Source organism: Pinus tabuliformis, chromosome 8 (genome assembly GCF_031772625.1).
Source record: "Pinus tabuliformis cultivar Carrire ecotype Pingquan chromosome 8, CPIR1, whole genome shotgun sequence".
NCBI classification, from domain to species: Eukaryota; Viridiplantae; Streptophyta; class Pinopsida; order Pinales; family Pinaceae; genus Pinus; species Pinus tabuliformis.
The window spans coordinates 51,284,532-51,305,048 of record NC_142294.1 but is presented as its reverse complement, the minus strand read 5'-3'; the positions used below and the strand labels follow the sequence as shown (position 1 = coordinate 51,305,048).

At 38.5% G+C, this 20,517-nt stretch overlaps 1 pseudogene; it reads left to right on the top strand.

Moving 5' to 3' along the window:
• The window catches only part of LOC149234097 (high mobility group B protein 15-like), a 63,457-nt pseudogene extending 50,852 nt beyond the window's left edge, over positions 1–12,605 (top strand).
• Positions 12,606–20,517: the final 7,912 nt, after the last annotated feature.

Genomic DNA, 20,517 nt, shown 5'->3' with positions numbered 1-20,517 from the left:
TTGTAAGTTAGACAAGAAGCCTAAGTGCCCCATTTTCAGATCACCTTATTCCATACGCACTCCAGATTGGTTTCCACTCCTGAAAAACATCCAGTGCCTTCTCCTCAACCATGTGCACATACACATAGTGTGCATCACACACATACAACCACACATGACACACAACACCATGTAATACATGCACCTATACCTGACATACAACTCATACACCTACACCCAGTGTACAACACAACACAATACGTACACCTACATCTAGTGTACACCACAACACAATATATATACCTATACCCGATGTACAACACAATAAATATACGTACACAGAGTAAAACACGACGAATACAAATGTCATGATACCATGACTATACCATGCACATACATAATACCACATCTACCCAACACAACATGTACGACATGCACATAATACCGCATGTACAACATGTACATAATACCACCTATACACAACACCACCTACATAACGTGTACACAACATCACATTTACACGTCACCACCTGTACAATGTGTACACAATGTGTACACAATGCCACATGTACATTGTACCACCTGTACAACGTGTACACAATGCTAGACGTACACACACCACATGCATGACATGTACGCAACACCACATGCACGACATGTACGCGACACCACTTGTACACAGTACCATGTGCATGACATGTACATAACACCACCTGAACACAACACCATCTGTACAACATGTATACGACACCACATGCTCACAACACCACTTGTACAATCATGCACACAACACAATATGTACAAATCATCACATGTACAACATGCATGCAATACCACATGTACATAACACTGCATATCCAACATGTACATAACATCATCTATGCCCAACACTACATATGAAATATTCACACAACACTATCTGTACCACCATGTACATAACATTGCATAACAACATATACACACACACACTATATGTATACACAACACCACATGTGCACAACATCACAGATGCAACATGTACAACATATACTTATATGCACAAAAATAGTACCACAAATCCAAAACCACATTGTTGCTACCAAGCAACCTTGCTTCCAGTGTCTCTTTGCCATCCATGCTTATCCTAGCATGCTGTGCATCACGTTATTTTCATTTCATTGACGTATCTCTCATCATTAGCCTATCCATAACATAAACATAGACATAATATAATCACATAATATCAATTCATATCCACATGATACTGACCTCTGAGATTTGTCAGGCTACTCTTCCCACTCGATTCCTCATGAACCAGGAATCTCTTCATGCCATTCACCTACATAGGAAACCTCCACAAGAATGATCCTTCACAACCTTGTCGGACATTGACATAGATACATAGATACAATCATACATATACATAAACATTAGCATAAAAAATCATGTTCCATGAAGACCCTGTCAGACACGACATACACATATACATACATGTATACATATATAAACATCAGTGTAATCGTGATCATAACATAATTTCTAGATTTCAAGGTCAAGGTTAAGAGAACTTCCTTTAACTATGCACAACATGCACAACATTGAGAACAACGATTCCCAATGTAGCTAAGGCATCTGATACCTCAAACCTATTTACTTTACCTTTTATGATTACTTTTCGCATGATTGTCCCACAATCTTCCATTTACACCAATGGACCCAACCAATCCAACTAGTTGTTATATGCTTACCTTTAGCTACCGTTACACATGCACTAGCTTCATCCAATTCTTTCCTTACCTGTTGGGTACCACACAACTCTCCCCAAGCTCCATTAACTTTCCTCTTTCCCAAACAATTCCCAGACCCAAAACATAAGAGGCAAGACAAGAAACAAAAAAGAAGCAACCATGAAAGACCAATAACAATACGACACCGTGAACAAAGTGGCATGACCTTGCACAAGACGTAAACAAAACCGCAATCAAACACAAAAAATCACAAAAGACCAAATGCACAAGATTGACAATAGACACCATGACTCAATCCCCATGGGTTCCCAATACTTCCAAAGGAAAGTTCAACCTGAGCCTTCTTCATAATTTTATGGCAGTCTCTTTTGCCATGCAATCCCGTGCATCATATTGCCATAGAAATATAACTGTCAGTGCATAAATAAATATAACAAGACACCAATTACCTTATCTTGCTTTGCCAAGCATGCTTCCTTGTAACTCAACACATCTATGCCATGTCTCAAGGGACTCCAATTCCCTTAACAAATCTCACTATAACTAGACACCAATTGTTATACCTGTCAAATACATGTCCATGAATATAACACATACCCACATAATGTCAGACAGAATCAAGGTTCAGAAGACTTCCTGTATGCGAGCACACATTCATTTGGAATTAGGGTTTCCAAACATAGCAAAAGGAATTCTTGTCCAATTCCTTTCTTTTACCTTTTTACCTTGTTGCAATCGAGGCTTACTATGTATTGTCGCATTGTGAAGATTCCTAGACTAGAAGGAACCCCTATTACAGCAAATCTGAATCTCCTTCACCTACTTGATTTTTAACACACATTAACCAATTTATTCTTTTGAATGGTGTCACAGAACGTGTCACAGACTACCATACCTTAAAATCCACAACAGAATGGTGTCGCAGAACGTGTCATAGACTACCATACGTTATAATACACAACAGAATGGTGTCGCAGAACGTGTCATAGACTACCATACGTTATAATACACAACAGAATGGTGTCGCAGAACGTATGAATATAACTTTTCTTAATATGGTTAGATTTATGATGTTCTTTAAGAATGTTAAGTTGATGTTTTGGGGAGAAGGAGTGCTTTGTGCAGCTTATATTCGCAATCATTTTCCTTCTTCTATATCAATAATAAATCTCCTTATGAAATGTGGTATAATCGTCTTCTTGTTGTTCAACATTTTAGAGTCTTTGGTTCTCTATGCTATGCATCAATTCCTAAACATTAGCGCAACAAGTTGGGTGATAGGAGTCGCAAATGTATTTTCTTGGGATATTCTACTACTTCCAAAGCTTATAGATTGTATGATGAGGAGAAAAAGAAGTTCATTCTTTCCAGAGATGTTATTTTCCTTGAATCAAATAAAAGTATTTCCACTGTTGATAAGCAACTAACTCATTTGGAGAAATTTGCATCTAAGAAGTTCTATTTTGAATCTGATAATGTTGTTCCACACACTGAAGGGGGGGTTCCCATTTTGGATCAGTCTATGGTTCTTCCATCTTTAACTCATGAGAATGTTATTGCTGAAGAAAATTTGGATGATATTAATGTTTCTGTAGGACTAGAAATTGATCTTGAAGACCCTGTTCTTGAGCCTATTTTTCAAGATGAGCAACCATCAAAACCACTTCAGCAACCTTTACAAAGATCTGCACGTGCTCAAAAATTTCCAAGCAAGTATGATGATTTTGAAACATGAATGTCTTCTAAAGGTGATTTAGGTAATGTTTCTCATGACTGTGAATTCAATCATTGTACAAATAGCGAACCTAATTATTTTGAAGAAGTTGATAATTGTGATGAATGGAAGGATGCAATGCAAAAGGAATATGATGCACTTATTAAGAATGGAACTTGGAGGTTAGTGAAGCCTCTTGCAGGTGTCAAACCCATTAGTTGCAAATGGGTGTATAAGGTCAAATACAAAGCAGATGGTTCACTTGATAAATACAAGGCAAGACTTGTAGCAAAAGGATACACTCAAAAGGAAGGCATTGACTACACAGAGACATTTTCTCCTATATTAAAATGGGGCACAATTAAAACTCTGTTTTCTCTTACAACTCAGAATAGCTAGAAGATACACCATATGGATGTTAAAACAACTTTTTTGAATGGCAATTTGAAGGAGGATTTTTATATGTTTCAGCCTGATTTTTTTTTTATTAAAGGCAAAGAGAAAAAGATATACAAATTGGTTAAGGCTTTGTATGGACTGAAACAAGCATCTCGTGCATGGTATGAAAAGTTAATTGAACACCTTCTCAAGTTGAATTATAAGTTATTTGATCTGGATGATGCAACTATTTTTGTTAATAAAATTGGAAATTCAGTTGTATATTTGGTTGTGTATGTAGATGATTTGATGATCATAGGAAACAATGATGACTATATAGCGTCCGTTAAAAGAGAATTATTGAAATTTTTTGACATGACAAATTTGGGTTTATTACATTATTATTTAGGAATTGAAGTTGATTAGAAACCCAAATATATTTTCATTTCTCAGAAAAAGTATATTGGACAACTATTGGATAGATTTGGGATGCATGATTGTAATCCTGTCGCTACTCCTATGGAGCAGAATTTGAAGCTTACTTCCACTGAAGGAAGTATGTTTTAAGTTCTAGGAAGCTTACTTCTTAGAAGTTTGAGTTTTCTAACTACTACTCGACTTGACATAGATTTTGTTGTAGGGATACTTTCCATGTTCATGCGTAAGCCATGTGAAGGTCATTGGAATGCAATAAAGAGAGTCCTCAAGTATTTGAAAGGCACTCGAACATATGGCATCAAATATTCCAAAGTTGCAGATTTCCATCTCATCGACTATTCAGATTCAAATTTTGATGGAGATAAGGAGAATGGAGTCTCTACTTCTGGTTATTTGATGAGTCTTGGATCAACAACCATCAGTTGGAGATCACCCAAACAATCTATTCTTGTTGATTCTACCACCGAAGCCGAATATGTTGCATCAACTCAAGCTACAAAAGAAATCATTTAGCTTTGCAAAATACATGAAGACTTGCAGGAGAAACAAAAGGCTTCAAATCCTCTACTTGTCGACAACTCTTCTGCAATTCAGTTGGTCAAGAATCCCAAGTTTCATAATCGAAACAAGCATATTAACACAAAATATCACTTGATTCAACATTATGTAGAGGCTAAAGTTATTCATTTGACACATTGTCCTACTTCAGAGTAGATCGCAGACATATTTACAAAGCCACTGGGACGTGAAAAGTTTGAAAAGTTCTGAATATTACTCGGCATGTTAGATGTCCCTTTGGATTAAGGGGGGAATGTTAAGTAATCCTTAGGGATTGTTATTTTATATTGTATAATATGTAATTACTTTTACATTCCATTTTTTTACAATTAATACATTACTGAGACACAATTGTCTCGTACCTATATTTCACATGTATAAATAAGTAATTTTATCATTAATACGATGCTCTTTCATTGTGTTCTTTCATTGTGGAGTTTATTTGGGCTTGTACAAAATTTCTGTGATTTTCCGGGAAAAAAAGCAATTTGTTTAGACTACAATTTTTTCTATGTTGTTGGTCAGTTGGTCGATTTTTTTTTTGAATGTCGAGCGACCATTCTAACAACAATCATCATTTTCTAGAAGAGTTGTATATCAGAGAGATCAAGGTTTGCAAGAGAAGTGTGTTATGAATATGAGAGTTGTATAAGAGAGATCAAGGTTTGCAGGAGAAGTGGGTTATGAATATGAGGTTGGAAGAATAATAGGGCAGTTTGCTAAGCCATGATTTGAAGCGTTCGAGGAGAAGAATGAAGTGAAGCTGCTAAGCTACCGTAGTGATAACATCAATTGGGACACCTTTGATGAGAAATCCCAAAAGCTTGACCCCCAATGGATGATCAAATCCTACTGCTAGGCTGCAACCACTCTCAATCTCCTCAGATCCCTCGCCACTAGAGGCTATGCCGCTATGTAGAGAGTCGCAAAATGGAATTTGGATTTCACCTAGCATAGCAAATAAGGTGAAGAGTCACACAATGGAATTTGGATTTCACCAAACATAGCAAATATGATGACATGTATTAGACTCGGGTTGTTCGTTGTGATAAAACTTGATAGTGAAAACTATCTTCTCATCCATTAATCAAATATCATATTACATATATACAAGAGTATAGGACAACTATCTTGGACATACAATCTGTTGGTTGAGAGAATATCTCAACCACACACCAAACTAGGAACATAGTTAGGAACAAACTCCTCTAGTTAGAAAGACACAACTGGGACAAGTAGGAATTACATATTCCAACACACCCCCTTAATGAGTACTTGTCTCAATATCAATCTGCAAAATATACATCTGGTCCAGTCTCGTAATTACACCTTGTACCTTGTTCATGCAATTATCGATGTCCATATAAAGGAACAACCATCTACCGGAATGCATGGGTTCCCAACTGCTGCAACCGCCAATCTACTAGGAAGTCCTTCACATATATGGTTCATACAACCTCTCGATGAACTCCCCCTAGCTATAAAATTTCACCTCATGGAGTCTAAAACCAATATGGCCAACCTAAGTGTATCCATCCCGCATGATACACTCTTCCAGGGTGTTAAAACTCTCTTACAAAGGGAACACATAACAAAGGGTATGCATGCCTCTCTAGGTCTTACAACAAGTACATAAAACATTTCAAGACCACAACTAACCATTACAAAAGAGTATATGCCATGTAGATTTGTTCTAATTACAATATGTGACTCATACTACACCATGAGTTTGTTCCACAAACTCACACTAATTCACACAAACTCGATTGTCCATCATCTTCCAATCTTTGATGCAGCTCCTCTAATGCCATCTTCACTGTCATGTCTTCATTATATCTGGTTGTTAAGCATTCCTGCAAATAAATTTGTCTATTTTTGGAATGACCAGTTCCAACATAGACACAAATGTGTGACAATAGTTGGCCAAACTAAATGGCACTATATTTTTTTAACCAAAATTACATCACCGACAACTGTCTAAAAAAATAAAATTTTAACAATGACATTCACGTGTTTCCTTGTCCACATCTCTAGGAAGTTGTAGCCATGATGAATAAACAAGGGACTCTTCCACTGTTACTTGAGGAGAACGTATGTCTGTCTGTTCCACATATCCTGAGATTCGTGGAAATTTTTCCTGAACTTCAGGATCCCGAGATTTTGATCTGCCCCTCTATATATCCACCTGTTTTCCTACTAGCAAGCACATCCATAAGTGTTGTTTTATCTGCTCCACGTACACCAACCAAAGCAGTGAGCACACCAGGCTCATCGAACAAAACATTACACCCAAAGCCAAAATTATTATAAAGGCTACGACTTGCTTTTGATCCTTGAAATGGCAAGGCACTGGTAAATTTAGTCAGATTTTGATCCCAGCAGCCACACCAGGCTCCAACTCACAACGAATGCGACTCACACTCCTAGGGTCCATCCTCATACTATGCAACGACCACACCATACCACTGCTCAGTCACCGGGGGGGGGGGGGGGGGTTGCGGCGACGAATGACAAAATTGATAAAGTGCTTGATCATCTTCTCGTCTTTTAAAGACAACGTTGAAGAAGATTCCCGATGCCTTTAAAACAACCGTTTTCTGCATTGTTGCGAAAAGTTAGTTACAAAATGCATATTTTGCTGCTTAAATGCCCCAAATTTTCTCTTCTCCCTCTTCTCTCCACTTTCTAGAGAGAAAAGAGAGTTGAAAAAGAATATCACTCTCCCTTATACAACAACAACAGAAAATGTGTGATATTTCGCAATGCTGCCCCTGGCGGTAAGCATAGCGACGATGGGGAAAGAATAAAAGACCAAAGTGCAATAATAACGACTTGAGAGCTGGCAAAAGCCAAAGATAAAGAAAGGAGAACCGAACAGAGCAACAACCCAGGAAGAATGCCTTATAACAACACTTTTAGAAAATCTCTCTTCCCCTCCACGCTGATAGCAACCTCTCACAACAGGTTTCAAAACTCGACAACGGAAGTATCTATGATTGCGACCTTTAGCTCATGCACACCAAGAGAGCATGCCCAACACCAACAAATTCTCCCAAGAATGACAAGATCCTCCCAAACTCCCACTTTTGACTAAGAATCTTCCAATTCTAACACATCTTCCTCCAGAAAAAAATTAACTGGAAAATTAGCAACAAATCCTTAATAAAAGAAACGATTTGTAGGAGCCTTCAATCTCCTGTCAGTTTAAAATAAACTTCAAAACTCGTCCACACTGGATCCAGATCCACGGTCTCCACACATATGCACAGAATCGGTCAATGCAACATATCTGCGTTCCAATAGATCACCCTATCCATTGAGTGCTGCCACCAATTGTTGCTCGACAACAACCCCAAATCCTTTGATCTCACCGCTGACTGCTCGACATACACAACCAACTCCACACAACAGCAGATCCGCTGCCAAAAACAGTGCATCAAGGCACCACTGTTTCTCCCACTCAGCCTTTGGCTTGACCACGCTGCACTGATCGGCCCAAACACATCCTTCACTCCAGATCCACACTTCCTTCGCAACAGATCACGTCTCAATCCCCAAACCAGATCGGAATCTCACCACTGAAACCAGATCTTCCAATCAACTGGGCGCCAACTCACCACAACAACCACTTCGACTTTGCAGGCACGAACAGGCCGCTCCACGCTTCTATGCTACCAACACACAGTGGGTGTTCTGCCACTACGTGATTCTGCAACCACCGGACAACAACCCTGCTGTCAACGCTGACAATCAACTGCAGAATTCTAAACACTCATCCAGAGCAAACAAAGATCTATGAGCAAACATATCTGCAAATAGAGATCTATTTCAGTCTCTGCAACTCCTCCATGGATCACGCGCAGACGACAAAAAATAACCACAGGTTTCGACGGATGATGGACACTAAAACAAAATATACTTCTTAATTATTTCCCTCAGCCTAGGAGGGGCCAGGCCTTCAGGGTTCTGATACCATGATAAAACTCGATAGTGCAAACTATCTTCTCATCCTTTAATCAAATATCATATTACATATATACAGGAGTATTGTCTCAAGATAGGAAAACTATCTTGAACATACAAACTGTTGGTTGAGAGAAAATCTCAACCACACACCAAACTAGGAACATAGTTAGAAACAGACTCCTCTAGTTAGAAAAACACAACTGTGACAAGTAAAAATTACATATTCCAACATGTTGCCCATCCCCTAAAACTCGTACTTGCGACCATCACTTAGCTGTGGTGGAAGTCATCTTTTATTTTCTATTTGCACCTTGAACCCATTTTCATCTTTGAGACACTTTATAACCCCATGAGACCTGCTCTCGTCGATTACTATTATTATCATTGGCAACATATATCTCTTTTAGATTACTATTAATATCGATCTCATCAAGCAAAGATCAATGTCTTGTGCCAACATTAATTCGCTATCTATTTGCTTCGTGTCTCAGAAAAATGCATCCACCATTCCAATAGTCATCTCGCCCTCGCTTACTCTGAGAAACTTGCGAGAATGGAGAAATCTCTGCAAAATGCTACATAAAAGAGATGATGTTATTAAAATACAAACACTTACAAGTGAGATTCCGGGTTTCGGATTTGGTTTATATAAGATTTTTTATCTCATCACCACCTGGGCCACAAAACTTGGCAATGATATAAATCTAGCAACATTATATGTATATGGCAGTAGCTGATCATTTATAAACAAGGGAGGCTGCATGGCAGCTAGTCCCTGCATTGGGGATTTTGTTAGAAAATTTAGGAAGCGTCTCATGTAGGGGATTTTGTTAGAAAATTTAGGAAGCGTCTCATGTTCATAGTGCTGGCAATGTTGTTAAATCGTGGGCAAAGCCGAACTTGGAAAACTATGATGTGATATGCAAAGCCTTGAAGTTGCGAAGCTTGAAGATGCATCAAATTGAGGGTGAGGTGTTCTAATAACTCTATTTTTGTGTTATTGACTGTACATGTAAGGATGCATTGAATCTAGATTGTATATTAGTGGCATTGAATAGGGACACTAGCACAAACCCAATTATGGCTGACCTATCAAACTGTGGAACTTGTGATGTACAAAGTCAAAATATCAAATGCTCAGACCCGATTTTAAATAGGTTTGTGCTACTAGTAATCCTATAAGGTCCCAAGTAAACAACAAAACGAAGATATATCACTATTGAGCCAAGGCCATACAATTTTTGCCCCTTGTGTAAATGTGTTATTTGAACAAAACAAATGTTAGATAATATTGTTAATCGTAGCTGTGCAGGGCATAAGGAACATGTCATCTTGAGGAGTCTTTCCGGAGAGACTATTGTTCCTAACGTCCAAAATAGCAAGATGAGGGAGGTCTGTAAGAGTTGCCGGTATGGGTGCAAAAAGTGAGTTGAAGCTGAGGTCCAGCCCTATCAACGAGGTTAGCACTTCCCCTGCAAAGTCAACAAAAAACTAGAAACAGAACAAGGCTGCAACCATGGCCTTGATTTTCATTTCATCATATTTGACATGAGATATGGGTTGCAAGCATGGACCGAAGACTGCAATCTTTCAGTAATTAAATTTGCAATGAATGCTAGCTTGCAAGAATTAGACTCCCTTATATACAAAGAAGTAAATTTGTAAAGCTTGACAACTTCAAGATTACTTGTTACCCTTTTGAAAACATACTGATCTGATTCTAACATCTTATCTTCACAACCAAAAATGTAAGAAAAGCTAAGAAACATAGTTAAAAAAGCATACACACACAGATAACCTCGATACACATTAATGGTTAATTGATAATTGAACAATCCAACACAAAAGGCTTAAAATTCAAGCAGGCACATTAGCATTAGCAGTCACCTCCAGTAATTACAATATCTGCAGTTGAAAATTTTGAATTTGCTGATGAAAAGAATGAATGAGGTATCCCAGGCATTAACCTTATACAAACAGGTATAACCCTCACAGCTGAGTTCAGCTGGTTGAAATAAAATTCAGATACTATTTCTTTGGGAATGGCATATGCATGGGTGGCCTTTTACAAACCTGACATCAGAGATTCATCTTTGAGCAGGTTAGCCCCCAAGACGAGATTCTGAAGGTTTAAATATGTAAAGCCATACCGTTTTGATTGAACCTTTTGTCTTGTGATTCATTGTTGGAGTGATATAAACTTGGATGGCCACAACGAGATGCCACAAATCCAAATTGAAATAAGACCATCGTTAGTACTGATAACACTATTGCTATTTCATGATCCTTGATGCCGCAACCAGTTGGCATCATAGGGCCATACAAAGTAAATGCAACCTGATAAAACCAAATACCCTACAATGTAAATGTAATGCCACCTAATAAATCTACCACAAAGCTCTTGGGAAATGCTGCTGCCAATACTGCTGAAATAATACAGAGACCCACATGATAGCGGCCTTCAAGACCAGCATGGCTTGTAGAATGAAAGTTAAACAGGAGATACTACGCAAAAAACGCCATTGCTGCAATGATCTCCAGAACTCCATGTGGGAGAGGCAAGTACCTGTTACGAAACATGGCCATCTCGATTAAAACACAACAACAGAAAAACAAAAGCACTAGTAACTGCAATCTAATCTGACAAGCATAACAGAAACAAACAATACTGAGAATAGCTCTAGTGATTATAGATTCAGCTCTGTTTCTCATGTCTTCTTGTTGCCTACCACATGTGCTGAAGGTATCCTAATATTTTCTGTTGTATTTTTCAGCTGCTTTGCCTGCTCCAAGTCCTGTGTCTCACTAGAAGAATATTAATGAACCTGCCATTACACCCTCTGTTGAAGCTAAACCTCCACTTAAGAAAAGAAAGAGAGGTTTCCACCTGACCTCAGCACCATCATTCTTCAACAGAATTTGAAGTGCTCTCTGACTTGATAACTTGATCTTCCAATTTGTTAGGTATGCTTGTTAGATTAACTATGCTTGATCCTTGACTTGGTGATATCTGCTAAGATATCCTTCCTTTTTCTTTATTGGCAGTTGATCCTATGTCATCCATGGGTCATCCCGTGACTGGAGTTATTGATGGGAAATTTGAGAATGCTTATCTTATCACTGTGATGGTTGGTTCGGAGAAATTAAGAGGGGTTTTGTATGAGATGCCGGCAGGGTTTTCTGGAGAAATTTTTTGCAAGCACCTAGTTGCATGAACAATTCTGATAATGGGGATACAACTTCAGGGGTTCCTCCTCGTCGACGTCGTAGGAGGAAGGATGAAATGAAAAAGAGGGATCACGACCATCCTAAGCCAAATAGGAGTGGTTACAATTTTTCTTTGCTGAGCAACATACAAAATTGAAAGCATTGCATCCGGGCAAGGATAGGGAGATCAGCAAAATGATTGGAGACTCGTGGAATAAACTGACTGATGAAGCGAAAGCTGTAAGATACAAGTGAATTTCGTTTTTGTGGCTATTTAGTTAGTCTTCATTGTTGCCGGTAACAAACTAAAAATAAAATGAGTTTTGTCTTTCTCAGTATGTTGTGCTGACAATCTATGATAGATGCAGGTTTACCAGGAGCTTGGATTGAAGGATAAAGAAAGGTACAAAAGTGAAATGGAAGAATACAGAGAGAGACAAAAAGTACTTTCCCAGGACAAGGGAATATTAGTTTCTAGAAATGAAGGCTCAAATCAAGGGCTCAAAAATCATATCGAAGCGCAGACTCAAGACCGAGGAGTGCCACTTACAACAAATGAACGTTCAAATCAAGCACTGGATAGTAATTCTGAACTGTTAAATAACCAACAACATATGCACCTAAAATTGAAGTACTAGGCTTGGGAGCAAGCCAGAAATATTACAATAATAAAAATAACAGATGTAGGTGGCTGCTAGCAAACATACTGAAACACTTAATAGAATGGAAGCGGCAGCTTCAGAGACATCCCAAATCCAATCTGAGGAAAATGGTCAGATGTTGAACAAGAAATCAGGGAATTTAAAATAGATGAAAACACCCTGCTTTCTGTGATACCCGACTCTTCCAATCTGAGTCAACCCTGCTCTTTGAGAAAACCAAGCGAAGCCAGCTCTTCTGAGTCTGCCTTGAACTCACAATTCAACAGAAGTGAGATTGACTCAGCAAGTTCCACTTGCACATCTCACAAGTGACACTTGATCATCTGTCCATAAATACATAGGAAAGAAAACAATATTTTTGCTTGTTTTTCACAAAATTTCACAACGAACAACCGCCAGGCCTGTCAGAGATCTAGAACCTATGGTGTTTTGTACCAAGTAGTATGACCTATATTAACGACTTTTTTTCGAGTTATTTCTAAATTCAAAGTCTTGTAATCTTGCCTACTGTTATGCACACAAAAGGGGTTTAGATTTGAGAACCCCATTTGTGACATTTAATGAAGTTCAACCATGTAAACGCCCCAATAGAAAAAACCCTTGGTCTTTTTAAGGGTTCCATATTCTACAAAAAAGACCTAGGCAATACACAACATGGGTAGGGCCTGACTTCTGTTCAAGGAAGGCAAAGACGAACTAATCTCCTCGCCCTTGATTGGAAGATGTTATTTGGAGTGTCCCAGTTCACTGGAACCACTCTAACCAAAATCATAGCTGGATGAACCAGAATGACAAAAAGTTCCTAACTGGCTCAGTACCCAAGAAACTGCCAGAAAATTGCCACTGCCTAATAACGACAGAGTTGATAAAGCCAGCTGAAAATCAAACTAAAAATTATGCAGTAGCACCACCACATGAATTAGCTTCCAATTTAGCCCAAAACTACTTGTCAAAGAAAGCCTACCCTTATATCAAGGACATGGGCTTATTCAAGGTGTGATGCATCAGCTCTTCATGTTTGTCTTTGTAAAAGTGCATTGAATTTGCACAATCCAACCCAAACCCATGTCTGATATTCACCTTCGAGGTTGTGAACCTTGAGGATATATCCATAGGCATCAACTTATGAGCTTCATAGCCGCAAAGGTGCATGCCAGACCCGGGTTTTGATGAACCTGTGCTAATTTATACAAATTTGGAGCTGGTGAAGCTCCAGGATGAAGCATTACTCCATGCTTATTAGGCACCCATGCTTTCACTAACAACCCAAAACCACCTCTCAGCAACCAAAGGATCAAAGTCGCTCATAGAAAGACAGTCAATAAATTAGAATTATTAAACATGAAATTAACTATTGAATGCAAGCACTACTTACTTGAAATTGTCTCGTCCGATGAATTAGAAATGCAATCCCTGTGGTCTCGACCACCAACCATCTTTGTAATTGGGTTTCTCTCCACCTAATGGACTACAAAGAATCAAAATTTTGATATAAAAAAGGACTAAACATACCAGTGTCCATGGACGTTCTGCAAACGTTGTGGCACTTTCTTTCTGAACTCCTTAATGAACATCAAGGTTAGATTTTTAAGACGTTGGGCTTCGTCGTAATGCTATCTAAATGTAGAATTACAATTTTGAAGACGGATTACTGAGCTTCTATAATTGTTTTAGTTACCGAATGAGAGTAAACTTGGGCCTGAATAAGGATTAGATATCTGATTTTTGTTTGAAGTATTTCCTCTGCATCCCATCTTGAGAGGTCCTAAGAGGCTCTTTGTTATTACTGCATCTACACTAGACTTCAAAGTGGAAGTTGCATTGACTTTCTATTCCTCAAAAACCTTAATGTGCCACCAAGTTTCTGAAACCCCTAACCAACCTGCATTTCCTGTGTTTTCACTTTTAATTAAACCATAACCCAGGCAAATGTAAAGAGTATAACCTCCAGATTGTTAGACTCTCAGCCTTTTGCAATCCTAAAAACATAACATTCGTAAGGGCAGAAAGACTACAAGGAAATGTAAACATATAAATTGGGAAGAAGACACTCTAATATGATATTAGAATTTCATTTGAACATTCTCCAATTGTGTACTAATTATATTGAAAGTATTCAAGATCGTTGTAAAGAACACTGAGCTGTTACATGTACTGTTAAACTACCCCAAATTTTGCAAAAAAGTGAAAGAAATGGGGAAGAGAAAAACAGGCAAGTAAAAAGAATCATTATTTTGTACTGTAAATACAACATAGAAGTCAATGGTACCTCGTGAGGGATTAGTGCGGTTGGAATAACCATGCCAGAACAAAACGGCGATATGTTTAGGGTTAATGGAATAAATTAATTATTGAAAACGAAGTAAACACAGATAACCACATTATCTCGTCATTACAGGAGATGCCAATTTTTGTCAGTTCAGCAACATCAATGCTATTGTAAAAATTAATTTTACTCCTAGGAACCAGAATTGAAACAGATAACACTGTAATGATCTGGATAGCCATAGGCCCCTTCTTATGAAAGGGCAGAAAGATCAGAAGAACCAAACCCAACAAGCAATTTATCTCTTACCCAAGAACATGGCAACCACCATCATGAACAGTCTGAGAGACCAATCCCATGAGCCCTACGCTCCCCCCACCATAGACCAGGTCAATTTTTTGCCCCACCTGCACCATATGGGCAGGAAACCACTTGAATCCCACAAACATGCAAAATGCAAATTCCAATTCCAGCACACACAGAAAACAACAAACTCAGCATATTTAAAGCCTTGCAACAATATAACTCATGACTACTGTCAAAATTCTATTAGAGAATTCATAAGCCCAATTTTCCTTTAATCAAGCAAATGCTCCATGGCACAGTATGCAGCAGCTTCAGAGACATCCCAAATCCAATCTGAGGAAAATGGTCAGATGTTGAACAAGAAATCAGGGAATTTAAAATAGATGAAAACACCCTGCTTTCTGTGATAAACGGGCAAACGCAAATCGATTAGTTTCGCAAAAATACCTGATCAGATGCAAGACACACCAGAGAGGAAACTGTGGCGTATGATGAAATCCCTTGCAGCTTTTAAACTCGATCAACTGAGAAACGACAATGCACCATGAAATTTCAAATTTAAAATAAAAATAAGAAAATCAATCGATTTCAATAAAAATAAAAATGAAAATCGTAACATTTATCCACCTTGTGGGCCCTACATGAGGGCCATGTGCCTAACACCTCTCTCTCCATAGCATAACATGCAAGCTTACACCTCTGTCTCTTTAACATAGCATGCAAGCTCTAAAGCAGGTCACCTAAGGTTGCATCAGGCTAACATCTGTGATCAGGCAGATTGAAACCCGAGCAGGAAGATTGAAACCCGAGAAGGGTTAAAATGGAGATATAGCATGGATATAGTGTGATTCAAGATATGCTTGCATACAGTTACAGAACCCCCACTATCATCCGAAAACGTGAAAATCGCAGAAGGATGCTCTCGGGGAAGGCGGACTATCGCTCTGCGTCAATGCTTAGAAATTGCTCGCAGTCTGCCTTCCAATGCTTAGAAATTTCTCTGTCGTTGGGTGGATTTGATCCACTCGCAGTCTACCTCTAATAATGCGTAGGGATGTGCAAAGCGTCGTTCTACACTCAAGCGGAAAAGTTCCACGTGCACGCGTTTCCCTCGCTCCATGCTTAGAAATTTCTCTGTGGTTGATTGAAACCTGAGCAAGAAGATTGAAACCTGAGAAGGGTTAAAATGACGATATAGCGTGATTCAATGCTTAGAAATTTCTCTGTGGTTGGGTGGATTTGATCCGCTCGCAGTCTGCCTCAGATAATGCGTAGGGATTTGAAAAGCGTCATTCTACGCCCAGGCGGAAAAGTTCCAGGTGCACGCGTTTCCCTAGCTCCCGCTCCGTGGAATGGGTAAAAAATGTTAGGTGCTGGTGACAGCGACGGGGGTACAGATTGATACGTTCCATATCAATCGAGCATTCCTGGAATAGGCGTCAACTGGAAGATCAAAGTGGTGTTCCTTCTTCGGCTTTTGTCTCTCAAGCGTCCTAGTATACTAAGAACTAGTTCACCTGTGTCGGTTTGAGGTTCGGGTTACTACGCCCTCACAATGCTTCATTTTTTTTGGAAGATCCTGTTCGGTGGGAGATCCTATGGGTCAAAGGTGTCCCTGCCATTAGTGCTCTTCTGCGTCCTGATACCTGCAGGCATGTGCATCCTCCCATGCATCCAATGATTCTTCTTGGCATTTCCATTCCGCCCTCCTGCTTTCTATAGATTGTATATTTTTTGCAGGCCATGCAGGGATTCTGTTCGGTGGGAGATCCTATGGGTCAAAGGTGTCCCTGCCATTAGTGCTCTTCTGTGTCCTGATCCTTGAAGGCATGTGCATCCTCCCATGCATCCAATGATTCTTCTCGGCATTTCCATTCCGCCCTCCTGCTTTCTGTAGATTGTATATTTTTTGCAGGCCATGCAGGGATTCTTTTGCCTCCAGTGGTCTGGTGTCCGGGGTTGCTGAATTGCTGAAGAACATCATGGTTCCGGGTATTCAACTAGCAATCTTTTGTCTCTGTTTTTATCCCTAGTATTCAACCAGCATACCAGCAATGTCATGTATCTGTTTTTATTCATAGCAATCTCATGTATCTGTTTTTATTCCTGTTTTTATTCAACTAGCGATCTCATGTCTCCTCCCTACCCTTCGGTTCTCCCCTCAGCAACATCTGTTCCGTAGACACCACAACAGCATGCAGAGCATCTGTTCTGTAGACACCACAACAGCATGCAGAGTGACACATTGCAACAGTGGCAATTTCAGAGGCAATTTGCTGGCAACTTCAAAGAAAGCCCATCGGTCCTGCATAAACAATATCCGGGAGCTAGCATTTCATACTGCTAGATTAATGTTAGCATTAATCAACAGCTCCAAAAAATGAATGAGAAAGAACCAGACAAATGCGAGATAATATATGATTTCAGCGCCTCTTCCTCGGGAAGAGGCCAAATAAGACCATAAATCACTATGAACTAAAAAACTTTGTTTATACTCAATAAACAGGCGTGTTCAAGCAGGTGAACTAATGTTGACTACATCGTTTGCGATTACTATAGTCCCTGGCCATTGCCAGATGGCAGGGACTAATAATGACATCTATGAAAGAGTAATAATAGTTTACGTAAAACCACATTGCAGTCGAAATAACAATGACGTAACAGAAAATCTACTTACTTACTATATTGTATAATGTTATATTGTTTGTCAAATTGAAAATGGTTTACTATAAAATATGAATGTCACATGTAGTAATGTATATGTCATTACGCCTTTCAAATCCAATGGACAGTAAATAACTACTCGATGACAAAGTATTAAATGTTGGGTGGAGATCAATAACTAATTCACAGGATTCAACCTCTCAACATCAGTCCGTTGGGATACCACAATTCCACCTTTTCCACAGGTTCTCGGCCAACCTATCTTTGATGATGCCATATTTTAAGGTTGCAAAGCATTAACAATGAGTACTAAATAACAAGTAGATATTTCGGTTACTATTAATATCATCATATTTAGAGTCAAGCTTCTTTAATTAAAATAAGATTCAAGACGCGTGCATGCATAAGAATGGTGTTGCTAGTATTGAGGGTGCATGCATAAGAATAAGATTGAGAGAGTGTATATGGATTCAAGAAATCAAGGAACACAAATCTGAAAACTGTAGAGCAAGTTTTATTTGAAGACTGCACAAAGCGGAGAATGTTCTCCAAATTTATTATTAAAATCAGAATATATGAGTTTACATCATAATAGGGAAATTCAAATTGACATCTAGAAAATAAGAACTAATCTTAATCTAGGACGTGCACTCAATTGTGAAACAAATTCTCTCCAATAATATATATATTTTTTATTAATTTCAACACTCCCCCTTAAAGGAGAAAGGGTTCACCTGTACTCCTAACATCTCCCTAAACATTTCAAATTTAATCTTCCCAAGGGGCTTGGTAAAAGTATTACAATATTCAATAAACATTTCTTTACACTGAACCTTCCTCTAAGTAAATGAAATCGAGTATCAAAATGTTTTGTGTTTTTGTGAAACACAGGGTTGTTCGCCAAATCGATTGAGCTTTGGTTGTCACATTTGATTACTGTTGCATATTTTTGTGCTTTTCCAACATCATTGAGAAGTCTCCTCAACCAAATAACCTCACACGTGGATGCACACATTGCTTGATACTTTGCTTCTATAGAAGATAAGGAAACAATACTTTGCTTCTTGCTACTCCAAGCAATTACCCCGGACCCAATGTTGAAAGCATAACCTATTATGGATCTTCTGTCATCCAGGTTTCCTGCCTAGTTTGAATTTGAAAAACCTGTCAAATTAACATAAGAAGAATTAGTGTACCTAATACCAAAATCAATGGTTCCTTGAAGGTATCTCAAGACACCTTTTGCTGCTACCCAGTGGTTCTCAAGAGGTTTTGACATGAATTGACTTAACACACTAACTGAGAATGCTAAGTCTGGTCTAGTAGTAGTCAAATAAATCAGACTCCCAACTAGTTGTCTATACAATGTGGCATCCACCTCTTTGGAATCATCCTCCATCCGAAGTTTAAGATTCTACTGTAAAGGCACTGAGGCAGCTTTGCACTGCTCCATTCTGAACTTTTTCAATAACCCTCTAACATACTTCCCTTGAGTGAGAAAAGTCTGCCCAGAGTCCTCCAAACTTCTAGACCCAAACAATAGTGTAATTCACCGAGGTCTTTCATTTCAAAAACTTGCGACATTTGCACTTTGATTTCTTTAATCAATACATCAACATTTCCTGTGATAATTAGATCATCTACATATAAAGAAATCAAAACAATTTTCCTTTAATCAAACACAAGATACAAATTTGGGTGGTTTTTGCTCTTTTTATAACTATGTTGTAGGAAGAATGAATCAATTTTTTCATACCACGACCGGGTGCCTGTTTTAAACCATATAATGCCTTCTTTAATTTGTAGACTAAATTCTCTTGCCCTTGTTTGATAAACCCTTCAGGTTGTTTTAAATAAAGCTCTTCTTTCAATTATCCATTTAAAAATGCAGACTTCACATCTAGTTGGTGTAGACTCCAATGATGTTTTGTAGCTAAAGCTATCAACATTCTAATAGTGTTTAGCTTAGCTAACGGAACAAAGGTTTCCTCATAATCAATTCCTTCTCTTTGTGAGTAACCTTTAGCTACTAGTCTAGCTTTGTATTTGTCTACACTACCATCAAATTTAAATATAGGTTTATATAACCACTTGCAACCTATAGGTTCTTTCCCTTCCGGAAATTCAACTAAATCCTAGGTTTTGTTCTTAAATATTGATTCATATTCCTCTTCCATGGCTGCCCTTTATTCATCATATTGACTTGCTTCTTTATAATTTGAGGGTTCAACAACATTTAACATATTAGTTATAAGAGCATGATCCCTATATCTAGTTGGTAACTGAGTCTGCCTATCTGATCTCCTCAGTAGCGGACTTGCCTCAAATCTATCTTGCTCACTCCTTAGCGGACTTGGCTTGCTGACTGTACTTAGATCACTAGTTTCTTCCTTTTGTTGCTGCTGCTGCTGCACATGGCCCTCTTTAATTTCCTCATTGCTGTCCTCAATCAACAAAGGAATGTGCCACTCTTCATAGCCTTTGTCTCTGTTTGCTTCATCAACCTACTCACGAAATATAATATCTCTACTTGTAAACACTGTGAGTAGATGGATTAAATAGTTTGTATGCTTTAAACTCAGTACAATACCCTACAAATATGCATTTGATGGCTTTCACATCTAGTTTCTTCCTATCCTCTTTAGGAACATG